Source organism: Mixophyes fleayi, chromosome 4 (assembly GCF_038048845.1).
Source record: "Mixophyes fleayi isolate aMixFle1 chromosome 4, aMixFle1.hap1, whole genome shotgun sequence".
Classification (NCBI taxonomy): Eukaryota; Metazoa; Chordata; class Amphibia; order Anura; family Limnodynastidae; genus Mixophyes; species Mixophyes fleayi.
The window spans coordinates 8,106,643-8,124,526 of NC_134405.1; the positions used below are offsets into that span (position 1 = coordinate 8,106,643).

The 17,884-nt window shown below is 38.9% G+C and overlaps 1 pseudogene; it reads left to right on the top strand.

Moving 5' to 3' along the window:
• Positions 1-17,884, top strand: part of LOC142149624 (uncharacterized) — a 168,859-nt pseudogene that overhangs the window by 89,716 nt on the left and 61,259 nt on the right.

Here is a 17,884-nt window from a genome sequence, read left to right on the forward strand (position 1 = left end):
CTTCCTGTTACGACAAGTCCGATTGTCTTAGGCCTTCCATGGCTTCAATGTCATTCTCCCCAGATTGACTGGCGCACTTCTCAAGTTACATCTTGGGGAGCTGAATGTCATCATCGTTGTCTCTCTCAAATGGTTTCATTCAAAAGACAGCATTCGTATATTCCACCAGGTCCTCCTCCACAGGATCCTTCATCTACGGATCTGTGTGATAAGGTTCAGTCTGAACGCCTTCCTTCTCATCGGGCGTTCGTGACGTCATCGGACGTTGAAGATGGATCTCAGGAGTCATCTTCAAAAGTGCTGGTGGTTCACGGTCACCATCCGTCTTTTCCGGAATTTCCTGCCCTCCCTCCCACCCAAGTTCCTGCTGTGGAGACTGCTTGTCAGACCTTCAAAAATATCTGGTCTCAGGTCAAAACCTGTTTAAAGAAGACATCTAACAAATATAAGTCTTTCGCAGATAAGAAGAGGCGGGCTATTCCACCACTAAAAATTGGAGATCGTGTCTGGTTATCTACCAAAAATATTCGTTTGAAGGTTCCATCTATGAAATTCGCCCCTCGTTTTATTGGTCCATATAGGATCATTCAAGTAATCAATCCAGTATGTGTTAAACTTCTTCTTCCTAAGAATCTTCGGATTTCCAATGCCTTCCATGTCTCTTTACTCAAACCTCTTATCATCAACCGTTTCTCAACTACTCCATCAGCTCCGCAGCCAGTTCAAGTTCATCAGGAGGAGGATTTTGAGATTACCGAGGTACTAGATGCAAAAATTTCGCGAGGAGTCCTCCACTTCCTCGTTCATTGGAAGGGCTTTGGTCCTGAGGAGCGCTCTTGGATCAAAGCTGAAGATCTTAATGCTCCTGCTCTTTTGAAGAAGTTTTACTCCAAAAATCCGGACAAGCCCGGTTCCAGGCGTTCTGTGCCCACCTTTAAAAGGGGGGGTACTGTCACTCACCGGACCGTGAGTGCCTCTTCCCGGACATTTAGGAACCGTGGTCGTCCACCATCCTGAGGGTCTGCGCATGCGCAGCCCTTTTCTATACTTCAGTGTATACCCCTTTAACTCAATTGGCAGATCAGGCAACCTCCCTATATTAAGCACCTGTGGTCAACACCACGTTGCCTGATCTTGGAGTCTCATTCCTCATGAGTCTCTGAAGGTGTTCCTGTATTACTCGTGTATTCAGCGCTGCTGATTCCTGTGGTTTCCAAACCACTTCTACTACTGTGGTTCCATACCACTTCTACCATCAACTTTATCATCATGACTGTTTGCTGATTCCTATCCGCTGCCTCCGTGCACTACAGTCTTCTACACCACTTCAACGTTATTTTATATCAATGTGACTGTTTGCTCATTGCTATCCGCTGCCTCCGTGCACTCCAGCTTTTACCTCACTCACCTGCTTCTCATCAAGTCTGTTTGCTGATTTCTATCCGCTGCCTCCGTGCACTACAGTCTCCTGCTTGCAACTCGCCTGTGTTCAACATCGTGACTGCCAGCTGTCTACTATCCGCTGCCTCTGTGCACTACAGTCTCCTGCTTGCAACTCGCCTGTGTTCAACATCGTGACTGCCAGCTGACTACTATCCGCTGCCTCTGTGCACTACAGTCTCCTGCTTGCAACTCGCCTGTGTTCAACATCGTGACTGCCAGCTGATTACTATCCGCTGCCTCCGTGCACTACACTCTCATCTCATCTTTGCTGTGACTTCCTCGAGACTGCCGCTTTTCATTACCATCTGCTACACTTCGTTATCTACAGCTCCTGCCCTGCGCTGCACTCCTGTTTCCCATCGCTGTTGGTTCCTGTGGTTGCTACTGGTTACCTCCGTGTGCCGCTGAGTCCTGCCGCTGTGGTCAGCGCTATCGTCCATCTCCTGCTGATCCACTCTCCACGCCTTCACGTGTTCCACTGGCCTCTACCCTCCTGTCAGCATTGGATTTGTATCTCTTCTACTACCCTCTGCTGGATCATCTCCATTCTCCTGGGTTTCCTATGAGTCCAGTTCCACGTGTTGCTGACTCCTGTGGATTCGTGTCCCTGTCGGTCTACTCACCTGTGCGCTGCACCTGCTAGACCGCTGCTTCTCCTATCCAGGGACTTCCTATCCAGTCGGCCTCCAGCCGCTCAGGTACCGCTGCAATCCCATCTGACTGCTACTGCTGAACCACGGTATGCATACTTCTCATTGACTGTGCTGTGTATTGCATATCTTGCTGGACTGTGTTTGGTTCTCTCTGGAGTCTGCTATCCGCTGAGTCTATTGCCATCATTGACTGTGTTATCATTGTGCTGGACTACTTCAAGAGACTTTCTAGATTGCAGACCTGATCAGTCATTTACATATATATATACCTATATTGTGCATATTACTGTGGATCGTGTATAAGGTGCCTGTGTATATCCTGTGTTGCAGTCTTCCCCCGTGCACCTCCTCACATATATATGCAGTGGTACAACTTGCTGATGTCAGACCACTGATCCCTGTTTCCGGTATCACCTGTTCCATTATCCTCTCACATAGCAGTGGTACAACTTGCTACCGCAGACCACTGACTACCTGGATACCTCCACTTGGATTCCATTCCTTCACTCAGACAGCGGTACAACTTGCTACCCGCAGACCGCTGACTCTCATCACCTCCTTGTTTCTGTTGGACATTCCTCCTCACTCTAGCAGTGGTACAACTTGCTATCGCAGACCACTGACTACCTTCACGTGTCCTTGTCCTTACAGTTCCTTGTGTATCATTACCTCATTATTACCAGTGTTGCTAGTCATAGACTTTCCTGAGCATCTCATCGGCCATCATTTCATGTTCCGTGATCACCCAGCTACCAGAGTACCCTATTACCATCTACATTGCTCTGGTAAGCCTACCATCTGGTGATCCCTGGGTAAAGACTCCTAGTGCCCGTGACAGCCGCGCAGTGCCATCAAAGAGGCGTGGCCACACCATTGTGGGTGTGGCTTGCATCACTGGGGGCGTCCTTAGCAGATGAAAAGCTCTAGACCTCCCTCCAACAGAAAAACCTGCATTGCTGCATACACCATTGGCAGAAGTGGGCAGCGCCTGCTCACCAGAGCTGACATATATCCCAGCAGTCCTTACTTCCAGGACAGCGGGACAGTGACCTAAAAGCAGCACTTTTAGTGGAAGATATGTAATTTCAATTATTTTATGTTTTTCCAAATATTTGTTTTGTGCTGTAACTGGATGTTGTAGAAGAGTCTGCTGGATTATTACTAGTATCTGTATTTGTAAGTAAATCATACTTCCAAGTGAAATTACAACACTACTGTCTTGAACCTTGGATACAGAGAGCTCCACCCCCCTAAAGAAGCTCGTACCCAGAACATAGGTTTCAAATAACATGTACATCACGCTGCTCCCCTTCATCACTGCAGCCCCCTGCATCACACTGTGGCCCCTTATTACAGCCCCTCTCATCACACTGTGCCCTCCTTTATCATTACACTACATCACACTGCAGCCCCCTTCATCACTGCAGCCCCTCTCATCACACTGTGCCCTCCTTTATCATTACACTGCAACACACTGCAGCCCCTGCATCACACTGCGGCCCCTTATAACAGCCCCTCTCATCACACTGTGCCCTCCTTTATCATTACACTGCATCACACTACTCTCCCTTCATAACTGCGGCCCCCTACATCACACTGTAGCCCCTTATTACAGCCCCTCTCATCACACTGTGCCCTCCTTTATCATTACACTGCATCACACTGCTCCCCCTTCATAACTGCGGCCCCCTACATCACACTGTGGCCCCTTATAACAGCCCCTCTCATCACACTGTGCACTCCGTTATCATTACAATGTGGTCCCTGTATCACATTGTGGTCCCAGCAGTTAAAGAATAAAGACTATGGACCCCATATTTTGTCAAAGGATCTAGAAGAATATATATTTATACTAGTCCTATACTCCGTACGATGAATATTAAGCCAATATAAACTGAGGGTAGCTGAGGGTGCTCCTAGTAAATGGCTGCATAGGAGAGTTGCTCCTGACAAATGTTAAGCTTATTTTTAGCATTTTATGGGACAGTTTGTCACCTCCTAATGTCTCATTTACCTTGTAATGCTCAGTGGGAAGCTGCCAATCAAAAAGATGTGACTCCTCAGAAGTTACCCAATACTTCACAAAGCTGGAGAAACACACCTACAACCGGAGACGCCACAGTTTCCGCATGTTCCAGCAGAATAGGGTGAACTTCTTGACAAAAGGGGATATCTTACCTTACAAGGTTTTACATAATTACAGACCTTAAGCAATTGTTTTTGAAGCTGAAATACAACAGATTGTCACATCAATCAAATCAGACATATCTGTCCTTGTATTTCATAGGTCAACAGAGGAGAAACTACATGAAAACTTGCAGCGGTTCCAACGAGACACAGACAGGGACCTAGATTATTTGAATAGAGAACTCTAATAGCTAGAAAAACTCAGAGTTTAAAAAAGGGAAATAATCTTAGGATCAGGCACATACATGAAACTACATCCAAGTGTGACCGTTTCTCATAAGTATGAATGAGAGATCAGTATGTAGTGCAATATTGTCAGAAAAAAAGGATACAAACATTTAAATTATATTGGTGCCCACCTTACAGAACACACTACTATGCTCAGTGTTGGCCCTACTACCCTGGCGAGTCACCACATAGCTGTTATATCTTTGATATAGTTGATGGCTTATAAAATAAACAAAACTACAGTCTGTATATAATCTTTCTCACTGTGTGATAAATAATTCACACCGCAAAACTGTGTGTGTCTATAGTAAACTTTTTACTCTATTTTCTATCCCCTCATTGGGGGTCCCTACATACACAATTTAGTTTGCAGGACCCTCTCCCCTGACAGGAGACATATTAAAGAAATATATAAATCCCCCTTGTTGGTTGAACAAGGGAATATGATAACCCTGACCTCACACTGTGCTCTCCTTTATCATAGTGTGCCACTGCCTCCGTTAGTTAACTTACCTTTGTATTGTGTTCTTCTCTTCTGTTTTACTCTTTTCTATATTCTGTTCTATTTTCTTTCTTGTCTGTCACACGCGCCTCTCCTCTGTGAGTCTTGTTGTCAGGTATGATGACGTCACTGTCACACGCGCCTCTCCTCTGTGAGTCTTGTTGTCAGGTATGATGACGTCACTGTCACACGCTCCTCTCCTCTGTGAGTCTTGTTGTCAGGTATGATGACGTCACTGTCACACGCTCCTCTCCTCTGTGAGTCTTGTTGTCGGGTATGATGACGTCACTGTCACATGCTCCTCTCCTCTGTGAGTCTTGTTGTCAGGTATGATGACGTCACTGTCACACGCTCCTCTCCTCTGTGAGTCTTGTTGTCAGGTATGATGACGTCACTGTCACACGCTCCTCTCCTCTGTGAGTCTTGTTGTCGGGTATGATGACGTCACTGTCACACGCTCCCCTCCTCTGTGAGTCTTGTTGTCGGGCATGATGACGTCAAGCTACGTTGCTCACGCCCGACAATTAGTGGAACGCAATGGAGCAGAGAGAAGGGGAGGAGGCTGCTGGGTGACACCACAATCAGGTAATTTTTTTATCTATCTGCAGCAATTTTGGATTTTTTGGGCTGGTGCCCCCACCCCCGCCGGGCCCCCTGGGGACTGCTGGGCCCTAGGCAGGTTACCTAGGTTGCATAGCGGTAAATCCAGCACTGCACAGGAGGTCCCACTAGTCCTGATAGAAATTGAATAGCAAACTCTCTGCCTCAGTGTAATTAATAGCGAACTGTATTAAAAGTCAAATAATTAATGTATTTTGAATCTTACAATAAAAACCATTAATTAACTTAAAATATTTTGTATTTTTTATTAGAACTTTTTATATTACTTATCATTAAATGTTATCATTTGCCAATGTAGACTTGTGGCTGAATGAGGATCATCTGTTTATCTGCTGCCGCTGACTTATGTGTTTATTTAGTTCATCTGACACATGTGATACATCGACGCTCCCATTGTATTTATGTGATGTAATGTGACACATTGTTGCTTTCCACTTAGTTTATTGTGATACATATATGTGATACATTTAGTTGTATCATCTATTACTATATAAATCACATGGGTTTATGAATCTAATCAGAGTTTCTCTGTGTTCTCACAAAGTTGTTCATATGCTGACAATCAACGCTTTACTCTGAGCTGTTATTATTCCATACGTGATTATCTGTATATATATATATAGATAGGCCTTTTAATACTAATATATGTTTGAATTTTACATCTGAAATATCATAGAGCCTTTTAGTAATCGTTACAAATTTGGACATTCATCTTTCCATTGTACAGGTGATTAGTGATCAGTTGTGATGAATACATCACATATAAATACTGAGACTGTGTCACCTGGATTCATCCTTCTGATGAAAGTCCAACAGCACAGAAATGTATCAAGGTTCTTACTACAGTCTCCATAAGGATTGGTCACATAATTCTCAGAAGTAGATCTCTGCTTTCAGCATTTGAGCTGTGTCAGCTCACGGTACTTGGAGGGACATAAGATCTGAGTAATTAGATGATATGTATGGTGAGACTATTTTTCCCTGTTATTTTATGCTAGGACACTAGTAATTGAAGGGTTTTAGATCTCAATGCTACTCTCTTTTATACTGACTGTCTGCTTACGATCCCGGATTCCATGAATGACATTGCAAAGTGCAATTAGGTGACATTAATTTATCTGATATATGATCATTATTAATGGCTAGATCTAATAAGTGTATACATAAATCTGTGAATCATGTTCCTGAGGGTGCTATCACCTGCTTTATAACAATGAAAATACGTTTTTTTATGGTGTAGAAAATAGATTTGATAGATTTAAAAGAGGTTCTGTGAAATGTATCATTCTGTCTTAATTTGGTGGAATATCCTTAATAATCTGCCTTTACAATTTAATTTATTAAAAATAATTTACTTATATCTTGTGATATAGATTATTTTTTAAAAAAAGAATAACATTGATATCAGAGTTACTGTAGATATCTAAAACAGGTCTTTCTCCTCACACTGCCAACACAATAGACAAATCCTAAACAAAAAGTCAATTGTTGACATAATAGAGACTGTGCCGATCTAATTAGAATGCAAGGTTTTACCCCCTGCCAAGGTCTAATTAGAAATTTCCTTTGTAGTAAGTGGCCTTAGGAATGTTTATACCGCATTTACAAGTCAATGAGATTTTCATGAGTGACCTGGAGACAAACAGTCTGAGAACCTTCTGGTCATCCCGGGAACTATTGAAGAGAGATGGGAGGAATGACTATAAATAGGCAGTATCAGCCCAGTGTTAGTGAGTTGGTGGCTGGAGAGCTGGAAGGATGGAACAGTAAGAATGATCAGGAGGGAGATAGAAGGAGAAATCTTCAGAGTAAGGTAATTATATTATACATAAGAATATACTGACATATACACAAATATTTGGAGATACTATGTTGTAGATATTGTATTGTTACAAATGTGTTCTACAGCAAACTTATAAGCATAAGTTTGTTGGAGAATCAAGATTATAGTCCAAATAGTCTCATGAGTCAACAATTGTATACATGATACTGAATTTAGTGTGGCAATAATTCTATCTTTAACAAAATACACACACACACACACACATATATATATATATATATATATATATATATATATATATAAAATCACACTTTAAAAAGCACCAAACTTAGTGCTACACTATGATATTACATTTTTTTATGAGCACAACAGAACTTTTCTTAAGAGATTCCATAGCCAAATACTTGCAGAGGAAAACAGACATCTCAGATAAGATTTATATCTAATTTCCTTTGGTGCACGGATATTTTTTAGAGCACATCACTGTTTATTTAAATTTGTTCACTCGCTATTACTGCACTGTTTTGTGCTTTTTCTTGTGTGATTCTTTGAAGACATATACCTGGAACATGTGTCAAGGAAAGAACAGCCTATTGTATGATGTTAATTTATTTGATATTTATGTGTTTATCACTAATATTGGGTAATCACTTAGTGTCACAAATTTTGTTCTTGTGAGTATATGTAGATATGCACTTTATTAGATAGTTTTCTTTTTTCCTTTTGAAGTGTGTTCCCGGCAGCAGGAGATATGATTTTTAAAAATTATGATGATCAAGTATTGGGTTTGTTTGTTACAGAGGATAGCGCTGTTCTTTTTGTTTTTTGACTCCACTTTATTAGATACACCTCATTAGTAGTGAGCAGGAAGTTGCTGCCACATGATTCACTGATTATATATTTACATTACTCCAGAGTGCTTCATTTTTATAAAAAAAATTTCTTTAGTGTACTTGTTGTGAATTTTACTCATGTGAGCAACACCTACATCTAAATATGTAAACTGTTAATAGAAGTTAATAAAAGTCTGTGGCAAGTCTATTATCTCCTGTGTGGATATATCACAACTTCCTTGTCTTGTGGGAGTGTACAGATAGGCCTTCACAGTTTTCTATTAAGTATGTACGTTTCTGTGTCAATGTACACACATAATTAAAACAATGGTCAATGTCTGAGTTTATAGTTGTTAGTGTATAAACAAAAATTGTATTCCTTGTCCAATATAACACTGCTATTGTTAAACTAGTTTCAATATTGTAATGATTAGGCTGCTAAATTTTAACTTTCTTTTTGCTTACAGGTAAATTAATGAGCAGGATTCCCATTAATAACAGAAGACATCTTGGAAAAGTCTTTGTTCTCTGAGCATCTGAGTGTACCAAACAAACTCACCTATAAGTCATACATACTACAGTGATCAATTCTTCTGTATAGCAGCTAACTTCACTTCTGAATAGGAAAACCTTTCTACAACTAATTTGTTGTAAAATACATGATGAATCTAAAAGGAGAGAAGCCCTATCTGTGCTCTGAATGTGACAAAACATTTTCATGTAAATCAAACCTTATTGTTCATCAGAGGATTCACACAGGAGAGAAGCCATTTAAATACTCTGAATGTAGCAAATGTTTTAACCACATATCAACTCTTGTTGAACATCAGAGGACTCACACAGGAGAGAAGCCATTTAAATGCTTTGAATGTAGCAAGTGTTTTAGCCACAGAGGAAGTCTTGTACGACATCAGATGATTCACAATGGAGAGAAACCATTTAAATGTTCTGAATGTAGCAAGTGTTTTAACCTAAATAGAAAGCTGATTGAACATCAAAGGATTCACACTGGAGTTAAACCATTTAAATGTTCTAAATGTAGCAAATTTTTTACCCTGAAGTCAACTCTTGTAAGACATCAAATTAATCACACTCAAGAGAAGCCATTTAAATGCTCTGAATGTAGCAAGTGTTATACCCAAAAGTCACATCTTGTGGCACATCAGATGATTCACACAGGACAGAAACCATTTAAATGCTCTGAATGTATCAAGTGCTTTACCCAGAAATCAAGCCTGGTTGAACATCAGAGGATTCACACAGGAGAGAAACCATTTAAATGCCCTGAATGTAGCAAATGTTTTACCCTGAAAACAAATCTCGTTGCACATCAGATGATTCACACAGGACAGAAACCATTTAAATGCTCTGAATATAGCAAGTGTTTTATCCAGAAATCACATCTTGTTGTACATCAGAGAATCCACACAGGATATAAACCATAAAAGACTAGAGCAGTCTGGTTATTGGACTTGGGGACATCTTTCCACCTGGCATGTTACTCCTAATATGAACTAGAGCTGTATATAACTAGAACTGGACAATGACAATGTGGCAGCCCTTACTGAGCTCTGTAATATACGGCTGTTCTGCTCATGCAGGTGCTGGGAGCCGAGTCCCAGCAGCTCTTCTCAGTACTGGGATTACTTCTATGATAGACAGAGCTATAAGTACTGAATATTTCTACAGTAACACTGCACACTGCCCTCTTTCAAATACATATTTGTCTATTGACCTATGTTACAGCCTCCACAATCTTTCCCTCATATTTTTCTATTGCTGCCTTATCTCCCTCTGTTATGACAACTATATACTCAGAAAGGATTATTTAGCAAATGTTGAATGTAAAATACTGGTTGCTGTATCCCACAACAACCAATCAGATCATCACATTTGCTGTTTTTTTGGCACCAAGATGCTAATAGCTGATTTTTGGTTGCTATGGGTTACAGCACATCCTTGTTCTTCACAACATGTTATTAAATAAGTCCCATTGAGGACACATTGTTTCCCAGGGTACCTTCTAAAGTATTTCTTCTATACTGTATAGTGATTGTCATCAGACAGCACTGACCTGTATATAGACTGAAGGACCATGTTCACACAATATCTGTAATTACCATTTATGTTACTGGCAGCTGTTTCTATCACACTTGATGTTGAATAAAACTGACATTGATAAATGTGGAGATTCTGTTTGTGTTTTGATTGTGGAACTAATATCTATTCCAGTAGTATTTAGTACTGTACACTCTGCTGCATTTTAGATTTTAGAAGCTGGAACCAGGGCTGATAATTAGGTGGTCATCCATGCTGACAATATGACAACCAATAATGAAAACATAGCAGCGAACACATTAGTAACATACAGCAAATGTTTTAGCAAAGTGCTTTTTTTCCTAAACTGAAACCTAAACACTGATTTATCAAGGAACATAAATGCAGATTTTGTGCGCATAATCCACAAATTTAATCTGCACATGTCCAGAACCGAAGGATTCACAACTAAACACAGCAACATTCAATTCATCTTTGTAAGTAAAGGACACTTACTACAGCTTACAATTTCTGGGAGGTTACGGGGCGGGGATGGAGCATTTCTCCTTATTCTATGTACAGTAAGAACGTGCTTCATCTAGATCAAGCTTTGGGCTTCTCTCAGGTACTTGTTTATCTGACGTATCTCTTGCTCCAGCTACAGGGCTAGTTTAAGTCCTGATTACTAGTGATGACAGTCTGGTATGCATGCTATAACATGTGTTTCCAATCAGGAGCAACAGTGAAAATGTATTTAATGTTCAGTAGACAATTCTAAAAGCCGAACAAATGAATTTCACGAGAATAAAAAATATAAAGATAAACTTACTTTTTTAACTTTTTTATCATTAGTGCCTCTATTATTAACATGTGACATTATTTTAATAGGTTTCTCAGATCCATTCCGTGTATTCAGGAGCACCCAGAGATTAATTTGGATATTTTTAAAACAAACGCACATGGCTCTCAGTATGTGTGACCTGATGAATCTGTCCCAGGGTGTTACTGCCAATCAGTAATTGCTCAGTAGAAGGAAATATACATAGTATTCCCTGCTAGGTGCTGTCTGTCCTTGTCTCCTGTCCTAGAGAGGGACAACAACTCACTGTGTAATGGTGGTTAATTATGCACCCAAAACACACATCTATCCATTATATATATTATTATTATTATTATTTTTATCGTAGATTTGTAAGGCTCCACAATGCTCCACAGAGCCATACAGGAGGGAAAACAGTACATTCAAAAAACAGGGGCATACTTCAAATATATATTTACCTTAACCTGCCTGGCTAAGGTTATTATAGCTAGGGCATGGGTGGTGACTGAGCCACCTAGTGTTCCTCACTGGATTTATCTAGTTACTGAAGTATGGAGGCATGAGGAGGTCATGTATGAAAGTAGAAAGGTCATACATAAATACCATAAGATATGGCACCACTGGTATGAATCAAGTTATGTTACCACCCTAATCAGGATAGTATGGTGGGTTTGGGGAGCCACCAGGTGGATGGATAACTCTCAGCCCTGTGCAGTTTCAATTGATCTGACCTGGAGTGTAGTTTAAATGCCATGATGATATCATCACCCTAAAGGTTCACTAGATATCACTGTATAATGTTTATAGTGACTGAGGCAGAGATAGATGTTAGTTAGATTAGATGTTAAATATGTTATTTGTATGTTGTAACTAAAAAATCTCGATAAAAATGCATATGCAGTGATATTATCTGTGACTTATGGTATATTGAGACATAGGGCCTGATTTATCTAGGAACGCAGGTCCATTTGTGTGGCCTGTTGCATAAAATTGCTCTGCACATTGGCCAGAACAGGACTTACAGCAACGAACACAATTGTATGCAATTCATATCCGAATGCAAATTACACTTAGAACAGCCTACCATTTGTAGGGTGAAACAGAGGAGTGAAGGGGCTACTACATGTATGTGTGCTAGAACATGTGTTTGCAAAAAAGAAAATCTTTAAAAATGCATTTTACGTACAGTACCACTAACAACATCCTGATTTATGTATTTCATGTAAATAAATAATTTTGCCTGAGTTCTGATGGGACTTTATGATGCACATATACATGTGTGTATCTTGCAGTTTGTTCTGCCTGTCTGTTTGCAGCAGCCTTATGTCCTAATACAATTATTCATCCATGGTCATCATTCTATTGTGTAGTCAGCAGCCTGGATATTGTGTGCACAGTGTACAGAACCACAGGAGGTCCTGCTAGTCCTGATTGCAATTCAATAGCAAACTCTGCCTCAGTGTAATTACTAACAAACTGTATTGTAAGTCAAACAATTAATGTGTTCAGTATCTTACCATGAAAAACTAATAATTAACTATTAATATTTTGTGTTGTTTTTATTAGATCTTTTTTTGTATTACTTTCCTCGGGAACGTGTGAATCATGTTCCCGAGGGTGCTATCACCTGCTTGTTAACAATTGAAAAGGAGTTTTTTATTGTGTAAAATAGATTTGATAGTTTTAAATGAGGTTCTGCGATATATATCATTATGGTTTCAGATAGATGAATATCATTAATAATCTGCATTTAAAAATGAATTTATTATAAATAGATTACTTCAAACTTTTGCTATAGTTTATTTTTAATTATTAATAATATTGATATCAGAGTTACTGCTGATATTCAAAACAGGTCTTTCTGCTCACACTGTCTACTTACACAATAAAGGAATCTTAAACAAAAGGTCCATTTGTTGACATAACAGGATGTCAGAGACTGAGATGATCTAATTAGAAGATTTTGCCAAGGTCTAATTAGAATTTTCCTTTGTATTCAGTGACCTTAGGAATGTTTATACCTCATTTACAAGTCACTGAGATTTACATGAGAGACCTGAATTATAAGAGGGATGTTATGTACTCCCCAATAGTCTAACAGAAGTATACGTACAATTAGCACTTGGAGTAACTTCCTTTGCATTGGATATATCTGTGAGAAATAACTATTTCCACAATTTGTGAAGACACTAATAAAGGAATATACCCTGGTGTGTGCACAAATTGAATTATTAACCCATTTATTTTATTTTATGATTAAATTGGGTCCTCTTGCTATGTTTTTTATTTAATTAGGTGGATTTTGTTTTAATTTTTTATGCTGTATGCTACAATTTATTTTTTAATTATTAATTGGATGTGTGGTATATATTTTGGGAAAGCCTGTTTGTGCTTCTTTTTTTATTTTTAAAGATATTATAAATGTACGTTGATATTTATAATGGTTCATGAATATCTAATTATACTGCAACCATGTGGGAAAGTAGATACATATAATGTACAGTGTATTATCAGGATATTTAAAGTTCAAGACAAGTTAACCCAGCTTAAGTTTGCAATACAATATTTACTAATGATAATAGAAAGTACAGGATATACAATGCACAGTAGTGTACCCTAACAATTATAATCCTGTTAGATTGCAGTACTAACTATATAAATACTATACAAATATTGTAAATTTAAAAACACATCACACATGTATAATGATACAATATCTAAAACATAATGTACATAAAAATGTGTTTATGAATCTTATTTAGCATAATGCTAATACCTTACTCTGAAGATTTCTCCTTCTATCTCTTTCCCTCCTGATCATTCTTACTGTTCCATCCTTCCAGCTCTCCAGCCACCAACTCACTAACACTGGGCTGATACTGCCTATTTATAGTCATTCCTCCACATCTCTCTTCAATAGTTCCCAGGATGACCAGAAGGTTCTCAGACTGTTTGTCTCCAGGTCTCTCATGTAAATATCCTTGACTTGCAAATGAGGTATAAACATTCCTAAGGCCACTTACTATATAAGGAGGTAAGATCTTTTAATTAGATCAGCACATTCTCTGACATCCTGTTATGTCAACAAATGGACCTTTTGTTTAATTATCTACTATCTAGGCAGAGAGTGTGAGAAGAAAGACCTGTTCTACATATCACTAACTCTGATTTCAACATGACCCACTGTTAAAAATAAACCATAACATAAAATATAATATATTAAATACAAATAAAAAGGATCAGATCCTCCATCTTGTACATCCTCGATCAGCCAAGAACAGATCTACAAAATCAGATAAAGATCACTGAGGGAGAACACTAATATTATGGTAAAAACACCAGGATATTAAAATAAGAATTAATATTACATACTTAAAAAAACACTGTGATGGATTATCTATACACCCACAAGACAAGAAGCTGTGATATAGCCTCACATGAGATAATGGACTCGTCACCTACTCATTATTAAGGAAGCAATTTACATATTTAGCTGTAGGTTGTGCTCTAGTGAACAAAATAGATAGTAAGTTCACTTAAGAAGGAAATGTAATAAATAGAATGAGGCACTCTGGAGTCTACATCTAAAATATGTATTGTTATTGTATGCTAAATTATATCTACATGTTTTGTCACAGTAACCAGAGCAGCGAACTATAAAATAAACACATAAAAAGTGCTCTTGTGATTTCCAATGTGAATTATGTTTGAAGAAGCAGAGAGGATCATAGTACAAATAATATGGAATTATATGGAATAAACCTCAATATACTCTTTGGACTTTAGATCATTTAATTGTCTGTATTATTAAACATATCACAGTATAAAGAAAATTGGGTGTGTGTTTTAGTATGAAGCAAGTCATTTTTTATGTAACTTTTCCTGAGCAACATATAAAAATGAAAAAGATAATGTGATCAGTAGTAATAGAAGAAATGTGTGAGAATGTAAAACAGGGGAAACAACGTCACCCATTAGGTGCTCATTACCTAATTAGTGTGTTCTAAAGTTCATCAAAAATTTACCATAGTGGTGTACTTTATCTCACCAATAATCACTATATAATTGTAGGTTCATGTCACGTCTTACTTTATATCCATCTGACAGCTTCTACTATAGTAAGTAGAATGATTTCCATTTATTCCATAATTCCATATAATTAGCACTAAGATAATGATTTTCAATACAGCACAAAAAACTTCTCTATAGAGAGCAAAACAAAAGACTTTTTTTGCTCAGTCTATTAATTTGGTCACACTCGTGGCCCCTTATGTCTAATATGGGGATGGAATCACTGATATAAATACATAGAATATGGATGAGATAAAGTAGTAACTCCCTCAGATTGAAGAGATACATTATGGAATATTACATAATTATATAATGGACATCTGAAGGTATGTAGTTTGGACACACGCTAATACACCACTATTTAGGGGGATCTTATGAGAATTTTTAGGAAAGTAAGAATGTATTAAACAAATTATCATCTGATAAATAGGCTTTCTTATTTATATTAATTACTCCCTGGAGTAGATATCTGTAGCGCTCATAATAATCTGACATACATATATTACACAAACTACCCGACGGTACAAGTTGATCATATATATATATTACCCACAAGATATCACAGTACTGTTAAAGAATATATATTATTGCCAAACTATATTTATTATCATGTAATCAATGGTTGATTCATGAAGCTATTTGGGTCAAAATCTTAAGTATTTATGCAACAAACGTTGGCTTTATGTTAGTAGCCTCAACAGGAGGTAAATTATTCTAATTAGATCAGCACAGTCTCTGACATACTGTTATGTCAACAAATGGATCTTTTGTTTAGGATTTACCTATTGTCTATGCAGAGAGCGTGAGAGAAAGACCTGTTCTGCATATCAGCAGTAACTCTGATTTCAATATGATTTACTATAAAAAAAAATAGACATAACACACAGATATAGATCTCCAATGATTAGACCACTAGAAATTGAAGCTGGTAAATCTGTTATAGTGTGAAGAGAGCAGATACAATATGAATCAGAGTGGAATAAAGTAATTCTGGCAATTTAAAAATGCCACATTGTACTTCTACTGTGTTAACCCTGACCCCTTCAGAATAGAATTCAAACACCACTATCTTTAAAAATAAAAAAAGAAGCACAAACAGGCTTTCCCAACAATGACAGCAGCCCCACCTCCTCACTGATTATCTCTTCCTGCTCCCACCATCAGGATTTCACCTGTGTTGTTCCAAACCTCTGGAACACATCCCCACTCCCAATTAGACTATTGATCAGTGTCAAAGCCTTCAAACGTTCCTTAAATCTCATGTTTTCATTCAAGCCTACCAGCCCTCCTCCTAACTCTCCCACCTCTGCATCCCCCACCTATACTCACCCCACTTTGTTTCACCCATTCTGTTTCTACCCATCCCCTCTAGAATGTAAGCTCTCATGAACAGAGCCCTCAATCCTAGAGTTTTCCTTTTGTAATTATGTCAATTTGTTGTTTGTATTTAAATACTATTGTCCCTTTTGTACTTATGTTATTTTGTCATTGTGTTCTATGTTCTAACCACCAGTGTATGACGCTTCAGAACCCTTGCTATGTCTTATAAATAAAAGATAATAATAATTAAAATAAAAGAGTAACCATGAAAGGGCATAATTGGCCAATGTAATACAGCGATGAACCCAGAGGTGATGTAAATGATAGTGACTACACGCAGCTGACATCCATAATTTAATGTGATAAGGGCCATTATGACATACATGTGAGTGACTACTAGAGGGTGCAGCTAGTGTATTGTGTAAAGTTACTTGGATGCATAGGATTGAGCAGATTATCATGTTCAGCTGCATAATATTCTGAAACCTCCACTGTAAGTCTGTCACGGGCACTAGGAGTCTTTGCCCAGGATATCACCAGATGATGGACTTACCAGAGTAATATAGCTGGTACTATGGTTCTCTGGTAGCAGGGTGACAACGGAACAGGAGAAACAGAAGATGGTGAGAGAATGCTCAAGGAAAGTCTATGACTAGCAGCAACTGGTAATGAGTAGATGAATGTACACGAGGAACCAGATGGACAAGGAAATGTGAGGAGAGTCAGTGGTCTGCGTATAGCAAGTTGTACCACTGCTATAGTGAGGAGGAATGTCCAGGAGAAGCGAGGAGGTAGTGAGAGTCAGCGGTCTGCGTATAGCAAGTTGTACCGCTGTCTATAGTGAAGGAATGGAATCCAGGTGAAAGTAGGTAACGGGGAAGTCAGTGGTCTGCGTATAGCAAGCTGTACCACTGCTTATGTGAGAGGATACTTGGAACTGGTGTCACAGGGAAAAGGAGTCAGTGGTCTGCGTCAGCAAGTTGTACCACTGCTATATATATGTGAGGAGGGGCACGAGGAGATGAATGTAAAGCAGAGTATACACGGGGCACACAGAACTTGATCCCACGATGATATCCACAATACAACGATAACTGACAAGCACTGCTTGAAGTATACAAAGTCACAATAGCTATCCAGGCAATAGGAAACAAAGTCAATGGTAACAATAGCTTCAGTGGATAGGAGGCTCCGGAGGAGAACACAACTCAGTCCAGATGGATATGCAATACAAAAGCAAAGTCAATGGAAAGTATGCATACCGCGGTTCAGGAGAGCAGGCTGTCAGAGAGACGTGCAGGGATACCTGAATGGCTGAAGGCCGGCAGGAGGGGAGACCACTGGAGGATGGAAGCGGTAATCAGGTTGGTGCAGGTAATCCAGAAT